Source organism: Pempheris klunzingeri, chromosome 23 (assembly GCF_042242105.1).
Source record: "Pempheris klunzingeri isolate RE-2024b chromosome 23, fPemKlu1.hap1, whole genome shotgun sequence".
NCBI classification, from domain to species: Eukaryota; Metazoa; Chordata; class Actinopteri; order Acropomatiformes; family Pempheridae; genus Pempheris; species Pempheris klunzingeri.
The window spans coordinates 751644-760963 of NC_092034.1; positions in this window are offsets into that span (position 1 = coordinate 751644).

Below are 9320 nucleotides of genomic sequence, written 5' to 3' on the forward strand. Positions count from 1 at the left end.
TGGGCCGACAATAAAGACGAAGAAGTTCATCGGTTCTGCGGTGTGACCGTCATGTGATCACGTGACCCTCGTCTTTGTTCTTCCTTCACAGAGAGAAACGTGTCGACCACGTGGGAATAAGTGAGTGTGTGTGTGTGAGGTCATGTCAGGCATGACGAGCGGCGTGTGCGTGGACAGCGACCTCTCCTCGATGCTCCAGAGAAGCTCCGCCCCCTCCCACCATCACCCCAATCACCATGGTTACGGCGGACAGGGACAGGTGAGTCGCCTTTTGGATTCATGGATGTTTGGGACGCCGTCGAAGGTCGGCGTGGCTCAAACGGGCGCCGTGGGGCCGTTTAACCGTCTTCATGAAGCTATGAACGGACGGCCGACACGTGTGACGGCGTGACGACACCTCAGCGTTTCTCAGTAAACCAACCAATCGTCTGCTATTTAACCGTAAAGTAAGAATACACCTCGGCAGAGGCTGGTAGCTGCTGTGGGAGGAACTCTTGAAACCCACCAGACTCCATTGACAAATACACTAATTTTACACGGCAAGTTGCCGGTTTACTGCTGCCTCCATCAGTTAGTTCGTTTATTTTATTGTGTGAATTTGGTGATTTTAAGGGTTACTTCAGATTAAATACAGTATTTCTGTAACACACAGTAACACAAACACACTTAAGGATCAGGGCATGACTCCTGTGTGCTGTTCTCTAAAATCCCTGTTTTAGTGAATGTAGTCTGGTGTGTGTGCTGTTTGTGGTTAAACCAAAAGGATCTTCCAGGTCTCTCTCTGTAGGGATCCTTTCCATGATGCTGTCACACACTTAGAATAACACTCTGAGCCTGTCAGTGGATCAAACAAGCTCTTTTAGTGGACCTACTGTGATCAGGTGCAGTTGTCCCAAAGGATCACGTTGCAGCCACCATGGCTGCTGGCTGAGGTGAACTTCAAGGTGTTTGGGTTCAACCGTTACCCAAAGTGTCTGTAACGCCCCACGTGTTTTTATTGATTGGTTACTGATGATGGCGTGTGTCGCAGGTGTCGAGCCTGGCGCCGATGCTGGACTACACCACAGAGATGGACCGCTACCGTTCGTCCATCGCCAGCTTCTACAAGACCAACGTCAACATGAACATGAACGTCACAAACTTCCCTCAGTCCGCCAAACTGGCGGCCCGTTTGGCGGCCGCCGCCCCCATCTTTCCCCCTGCCGCCGCCAGGCTGGGTGCCATGGCGACGGCGCCCTGGGGTTGCCACGACAACATGAACATGAACATGAACGTAAACATGAACCACCCGGCGGCCATGTTCTGGGGTCGGCCCAAACCCGTGGCAACCGCCCCGACACACCACCACCACCACCATCACCCCTCGGCAGCGCCGGGTCACATGACCTCCTCACACCCCCACAGTACCAGCATGCACCAGGGCGGCGGGGGGTCGGGAGGCGGGGGAGGAGGAGGCGGGGCGAGCAGCGAGGGGGGAGGGGCTGAAAAACACGGACACACGGCCTCCTCGCTTCCTATCACACAGGGACCAGCACACCATCACCCCATGGCGCCTAGCAACGGGAACTTCCTCCCCGGATACGGCGCCGCAGCGGACTGTGGCGTCATGAACAAACAGGGACACGCCCACCCGGACATGATGGGCCTATCAGAGGGCGGGAGCTGCAACGGGGGAGGGGTGATGGGTGGTAGCTTCCTGGGGGGGCTGGGATTACCCCCCGGGGTCATCGTCATGGCGATGGGGACAGCAGGGGGCGGGATCTCGGACGCCGGCAGCGCCTTCCAGATGACGGGGGGCCAACGGGCGCTAACGGACTGCCAGCAGCACGCCAACTCCTCCCCCTGCCCGTCCTCCTCCTCGCCCTCGTCGTCGGGGGTGACGGCAGGGGGCGTGGCCTTGTCGTCCTCGTCATCGTCGTCGGGGGCGGTGGCCAAGAGGAAGAGGAAGCGGTGTGGCGTGTGCGGGCCGTGCCGGCGGCTGATCAACTGCGGCGTCTGCTCGTCCTGCCGCAACAGGAAGACGGGTCACCAGATCTGCAAGTTCAGGAAGTGCGAAGAGCTGAAGAAGAAACCGGGGGGAGGAGGGGGGGCGCTGGAGGTGAGGGGCACACACACACACACACACACACACACACACACACACACACACACACACACCATCACTTAGCATGTTTCATCATTTCTTTACAAGACTGTGTGTGTGAGTGTGTGAGTGTGAGTGTGTGAGTGTGTGTGTCCTGGCTCACTTAACCCAGACGACTGCCAGCGAAGCATCGCTCACCCTGCTGAGCGTGTGAGTGTGTGTGTGTGTGTGTGTGTGTGTGTGTGTGTGTGAATGCTGTGCAGATGGTGGGTGGTGAAAAGCGAGAGCTCGGTCCCTGCTGAGGTCTGGCAGGCTGCCAACACACACACACACACACACACCTCTCCACTGATTCACAGTGATATATCGAGCCGGTGACTGAGAGGCAAAGGAGAATATTTGTTATCTACAACTGTGTGTGTGTGTGTGTGTGTGTGTGTGTGTGTGTGTGTGTGTGTGTGTGTGTGTGTTGGCAGTTAGAATTAGTGGCGATCAATAATTCATTGACACCAGCGTTCGACCTCACTGATCACTCTATATATCTCTCACACACACACACACACACACACACACACACCCTGTTGGAATCTCCACAAACCAGCACTAATTATTCCCTCAGCATCAACACACACATAGAAACATGGTGTGTGTGTGTGTGTGTGTGTGTGTGTGTGTGTGTGTGTGTGTGTGTTACAAAGACAGTGAATTCAGTCATAATCTTCCTCAATTACACACTAATTGGACCTGTGGAGGCGGCAAGTAACAGCACCGTGTGTGTGTGTGTGTGTGTGTGTGTGTGTGTGTGTGTGTGCGCAGGTGGTTTCACACTCTTGCCTCATCCGTCTTGCGTTCCCTTTGAAGTCGACCTGACAGCCTCTCAGCCAATCAGAAACTTTACCTTCTGAAATGAACCGCAAAGCCCCCTGGGTATTTTTTTATTTATCTTTGAGTAGGACACCGTGTCTCGTTTGGCAGAATATTAGTCCAGAACAAACTCTGACAGACTTTAAAGTGAAGCCTAAACGAACCCCGGCTGGGTCTGGTGTGTTTAAAGGAACAGTCCACCAAATGTATGACAGTGACTCAGTGGTAGAAAGCACATGTAGCCAGTTATTATTATGAGTTACTTGTAGGCCAGACTCCATTCACAAAAACACTAATTTTACCTCTCAGAACACCAGAGCTGCCGGTCTGCTGCTGCCTCCATCCGGTAGTTTCTGTGTGATTGTGTGACTTTGGTGTTTTAAAGGGTTAGTTCAGATCCATCATCCACCTGTGTTCTGTGAGGTAAAATTCCTGTTTCTGTGAATGGAGTCTGGTGTGTGTGCAGAGAGTGAATCAGCTGTAGTGTCTATTAAATTCTGTAACCTTGTGTTCTGTGAGGTTCTGTCGTGCGGTAATAGTAAACTGGAACCTGGAGTCAGTTAATGGATTAGTCAATCAACAGCTGTTTGAGAATCAGTTGATCATTTTAGTCGTTTTTGGAGCAAAACTGCTCAAATTTCGCTTGTTCCAGCTTCATAAATGTGATTATTTATAGGTTTCTTTGCCCTCTGTGGTGGTGAAGTCTTTTTAGGTTTTAGACTGTCAGTCTGACCATAAAACACATTAATGACTTCACCTGGAGCTCTGGACATTTTTTATAGCAGCAGTTTTATCGCTCGCTTCAAAGAGACCAGACTCCATTGGAAAAAACACTGATTCTAGCTCACAGGACACAGGAGCTGCTGGTCTGCTGCTGCCTCCATCAGTTAGTGTGTTTGTGTTATTGTGTGACTTTGGTGTTTTTAAAGGGTTAGTTCACATTCAACACAATATTAGTGTAAGACACAAAAACACAAACAAACTAACTGATGGAGGCAGCAGCAGACCAGCAACTTTTGTGCCCTGTGAGCTAAAATGACTGTTTTTGGGAATGGAGTCTGGTGTGTGTGCAGAGAGCGATATAACGGCCCGTTTGGTGACTGCTGGCTGAGGTGATCTACTGGACCAATTCCAACACTTCTAGTACCTCCCAGTCATTCAGACTGTCTGTGGGTCAGTTGGAAACAGTAAACTTCCTGTTGGTTTGAACGGTTGATGGATGGATTGATGATATTTTAGACATCTGATCAGTTTTCCTTTAGCGTTATTATTAATGGCTGTGGAAGTTCATTGCTACCAGAGGATGAACCCCAGTAGTTTGGGCGATCCTGTACCTGCTGTAAACCAACACTAAACCACACTGAAATATTGATTCTGATTGACTTTTGACTCAACGGCTCCTCTGAACACATAGACACATATACTTTTCTCTGTCTCACTTCTATTTTCTGTCTTTTATTCGTAGCGCCCGCCCTCTGTCCCAACCGGTGAGGCATTTCGCTGGTTCTTCTAGCCTTTCCCCCACCAACAGAGTCGCAGCTACAGGCCGAACAGGAAGTCACCCTCACCTGAGGACTACCAAGGCTTGGATACGTCAAAAATAAAAGCACTACAACTTCTGGAATTGAACCAGATGCTTTGCAACAGGATTACAATCTCATACTGTGTCGATGACAGTTAAAAACTACAAATCCCACCTCAACTGGAACAGGGAACCAACAGACCAGGAGGACAGAGGAGGAGGAGGCGGTTCGGTCACAGGCAACAGGAATCGGCCAGTCAGAGTTTGGTGTTGAACGTTTTCCTGAACTTATTTGCAGGTAAAATTTAAAACTGGGCTCTTGAATAGGTGCACGCAGGTTGTCAAGACGCTAGAAAGCTACGGCTACATGGTAAGAAATGTATGTGTTAGCATCGCAGAAGGCTACAGTTAGCAGGCTAAAGTCATCAGGAGACCAATCAGAGTTTAGTAGGTGGGATTAAGTAGATGCCCTGTGAAATTTAAGAAAGTAGCCAGATTGGCAAGATCTTTAGAGCCGATTGGGGATGTTCAGGTGGGTCTGCTGCTAGCTTAACGAGGTCATCAACAGTAGAACCAACCTGTAGTTGGGAAGCAAATGCATCAAATCCAATCCTTTCTTTACTGTGTATTGTCCACCTCGTGTAGCTTTACACTCGTATATGCAAGAGCAGAATTAGCGTGAGAATTAAGTCACATCCACACGTGTACGATATTTTTTAAAACTCACGCCAAAACTGTGTTTCAGAGTACGATTTAAAAGGCATGCAGTTAAACCGAGCAGTAACGAACCAACCCCCCAGGAAGGCCTCCTGGCTTTGAAGTCAACTTGACATCGTGGCCAAAACGTAGAATTACAACAATGGCGTCCGTCTCGCTGGCTTTGTGAAAGAGACCGTAAATCTGTAAACTGCTGGATAATATTTTTGAGCATCAAAATCTGTGAAATGACTTGTTTCACTGTCAGAATTTGATCCAATCGGTCAGATAACACTTCAAAGTGTAGAAGAGCTGCACCAATAAATCATTTTCCCCATAACAGGAAGTTAGCGGAGGGCTAACAGGAAGTTAGCGGAGGGCTAACAGGAAGTTGGCTGGCTCGGCAGGACCGAGACGCCAGTACGCCGTGCTTTATTGGCCCAACAGTGAGAGAGATGAGGCTACTTTTAAGCTGGGAAGTCAAACTTTTTGGGCTTCTTTGATAGGAATGAGCCTCCGACTCTGTATCCATGTCTCTTCATACATCCATGTGCATTAACAAACCGGTAGCCGCCATCTTGGGCATATAAACAACAACCGCCATCTGCAAGTTGAAGTCATGATCCGTCTCACCAAAACCCCACGAAAACAGGCGACACAGAGTTTATCTGAGCCGAGCTGAGCTGAGCTGAGCTGAGCCGAGCTGAGCCGATGCTCTCTACAGATGGAGGAATGAAAACCACCGGTAGAAACAGTGAAGCTCCTCGCTGGCTCAGTCTGGTTGGAGCTCAGATATCTGCTGGAGAACATCATTCACATCATTCACATCCACACATTCAGCTGCCACGTCCACCAGTGGTGTCGGTGAAGCTTGTTCTAAATGTCTAGTTGACCAATCAGAACGCTCGGCTGGAGCCACTCTTGTATAATCACATTAGGATTCGGTGACCAGCTGTTATGTTCTGTTTGATGAACATTTAGGTGAATATAAGCATCAGGTCGGGCTCAGCGTTAAAGGGCTCAAGGCCTAAAACACTTTCAAATTGAAAGCTGAGATTCATCCAACTAGGCGTCTAATGAAACTGCCTGAAAACCAAATAAAAATCATCCACAGCTCTTCGTTCAGGTGCTCAGACCCAGATTTATTAAACAGTGTTTAACCCTCAGTTAAAAGCTGCCCGCTGATGCTCTGACGCCGTAAACAAAGTTTTCCCGCCTTTATGGCGATCCAGTATGGCCGACAACCTCCACCTCCTGTGATCAAACTGTCCTCCTTCCTCCTCCTCCTCCTCCTCCTCCTAGCAGACCACAAACCCCATCGTAGCCAAACCAGAGGGATTCAGGCCTCAAGAGGAGCCGCCGTCACCGCAGGAACTCTCACCGTTTGACCAAAACAGGACGACAAGTTGACCTCAAAGGAAAGACTTTTAGCCCGGAGGGAGTGCAAACGACCTCAGCAGGAAGTGATCCAGGACTGTTATTAAGGACTACAGCTTCACCACAGTAGGACTACAATTACCACATCACTGTTATCTGTCTCTTCTGTCTACCTCCTCCTCAAGAACTTTAATGGCACCTTGATTGATTTCTACCGGGCTGTGTTCACGCTGGGACGACTCGATCTGCTTCTGAACTCTCTAGACGGTATTTAGATGTTGTTTTATTTATTATTACCTCTGTTTTATTTATTTGTCTGGATTCCAGTGGAAAGTTCTCAGGGTGCAGTCATAACTTCCAGTTGTAAGCAGACTGGAATCTCTCACTTCATTCTATTTTTGTATTTGTGTAAAAGGTGCAAATTGAAGGTTTGTCATTTGGCACTTTTCTGGTGGAGTTTCACTTCGAATATTGTTTCTAAATTGGCACCTTCAGTCCCAAACATCCAGATTTCTGGAGGTCAAACGCTCGCTGGGACCTCAAAGAGAGTTCAGAACCAGTTTCTCTGTTCCCATATGGATGCAGATCGTACCGCGTGGCGACCAACAGGAGAGTCCACCTGCAGTTTAAATGCAGCGTGGGAACTCGCAGGGAACCGTTGGATCTTCTGGTAAAGCTCAGACGGGAACCTGAGCTGAACCCTGGGACTAAAAGGACCTGAGCTGAACTGAAAGGGATCAGATCAGAACATTCCACCTTAAAAACACGTCATTTCCAGCATGTCTGTGGGTCCTTTAAGACAAGACGCCACCACGTTCACACAAACACGTTCGCTCGAACATTTGGCTTCTGGAAAACACAAATTCTTCTTCTCTCACAAAATGTTTGCAGCGTTAAAGTTTCTCCATCAAAATCATTAGTTTTCATTACAGTTTGGAGAAAACGGCGTCCTCCGTTATCCGCCGTGTGTATCTGCTAGTTAGCCTCACCTGAGCTAACTAGCTAAACTAGCTGATTTAGCAGCGTTAAAGGATGATTTACCGATGCGTAGCCGGTTGCTATCATCGTAGCACAACTTTAGCCGTTTTCTCATGGCATAAATACGATTGGTGGATATCAGGTGTAATCAATACCCCGATGTGTCTGCCAATCATATATATCTGTATGTCTGTAGAAAACAGCTAGCGCTATGCTACCACGATAAGAGCACTCTGTGAATAATTAATACTTTGTGTAATGTATGTTTGGTTAATGTTTTCTATGATGTAATGAGTGATTGTTTTCTACTAATGAACACGCTAAAATAATACAAACACTATTTGTTTAGTTGGCTCGAAGTTTCTCTTATAGATCGGTCGGACTAAGCTAACAGTAGCTATGTTAGCCAAGGCTAACTCTAGCATTAGCTTTGGGTGCATGAAATGACTTAACCGGCTCCAAATCATCGCACAAACCCCCGACGACAAACAGACGAGAGAAACCGACGCGTTCCTTCATTCCCACAGCTCGCTAATGAGTGGAAGTGCCTGGCCGGGAGTCTGAAAACCAAAACACCGGCTGCGTCTGAGTTTCCACTGTAAATACGGCGGATAGGATTCTAGAGTGGAGCCCCTCCCGCTCCATGATCCTACCCATGTATGTCCAGCGCCACCAGCAGGCCAGAGAAAATCGTTGGCTTTAATTGCCATTAAACATGGTGCAGACATCGAAGGAGTCCTGAGGATCCTCTCGGCGTGATGACGGCGTCACAGAGTCGGCGCTCACAGACGTGTTGGAAATATGAATCTTTTATTTTTGAGTATCACGAAGGAAAACGTTCCCCTGCGTCTTCGTGGGAACTAAAAAACCAAACGTCTCCTCTTTTTCCCGGGGGGGCTAAAGGGGGGGGGGGGGGGCGTTTGTTTTGTGTGTCTGTCCTCCTCCTCCTCATGTGTTCTGTCTCTGTGACCTCCTCATGTGCTGAATTATAATAAAGCATTTCAAAGATTAGCTGCGAGCGCGTGATGGACGCACGCCGGCGGAATATGGATGTCAGGTGATTGCATCATACAGTACCGAGTGTGTGTGTGTGTGTGTGTGTGTGTGTGTGTGTGTGTGTGTGTGTGTGTGTGTGTGTGTGTGTGTGTGTGTGTGTGTGTGAGCATGAAAATGAACAATATGTTTTTGTGTGTTTGTGTGAAAATGTTCTGCCACAAGATGGAAGCTGTGTGTGTGTGTGTTACTCTGTGTGTGTGTGTGTGTGTGTGTGTGTGTGTTACTCTGTGTGTGTGTGTGTGTGTGTGTGTGTGTGTGTGTGTGTGTGTGTGTGTGTGTGATACTGTGTGTGTGTGTGTGTGTGTGTGTGTGCTTGTCATCTCAGTAATGGTGTTGCTATCAGAGAGCGAGAGAAAGACAGAGAAGAGAGGCTGGTTGTCCCTGACGACGGTGCGCCGTGTTGCCTGGCAACAGCGCTAACAATGGGCCGCCACCAGTGTTCTAGAATGTGGGCGTGGCCTGAGATCAAAGTAACCGGGGGGGATGAAGGAGGAGGGGGGGTGACGCTGGTGATTGATGTTTCTGATGTTTGTGCCATAAATGTGCAGATAAAGCAGGTTGTTGTTCTCAGGCGACAGGCTGCTTCCATCAGGCTCTCATGACATCCTGAGGTCTGTGACTAATTAGCATCGTTATTAGCAAATTAAAGACGGCGCTGAATCGCACGCTGTGAAAGAATTAATCCCACTGAAGGGTTTCTGTAACGCTGAGAGTCCTTCAGTCCGGGACGCAAGGTACTAAACT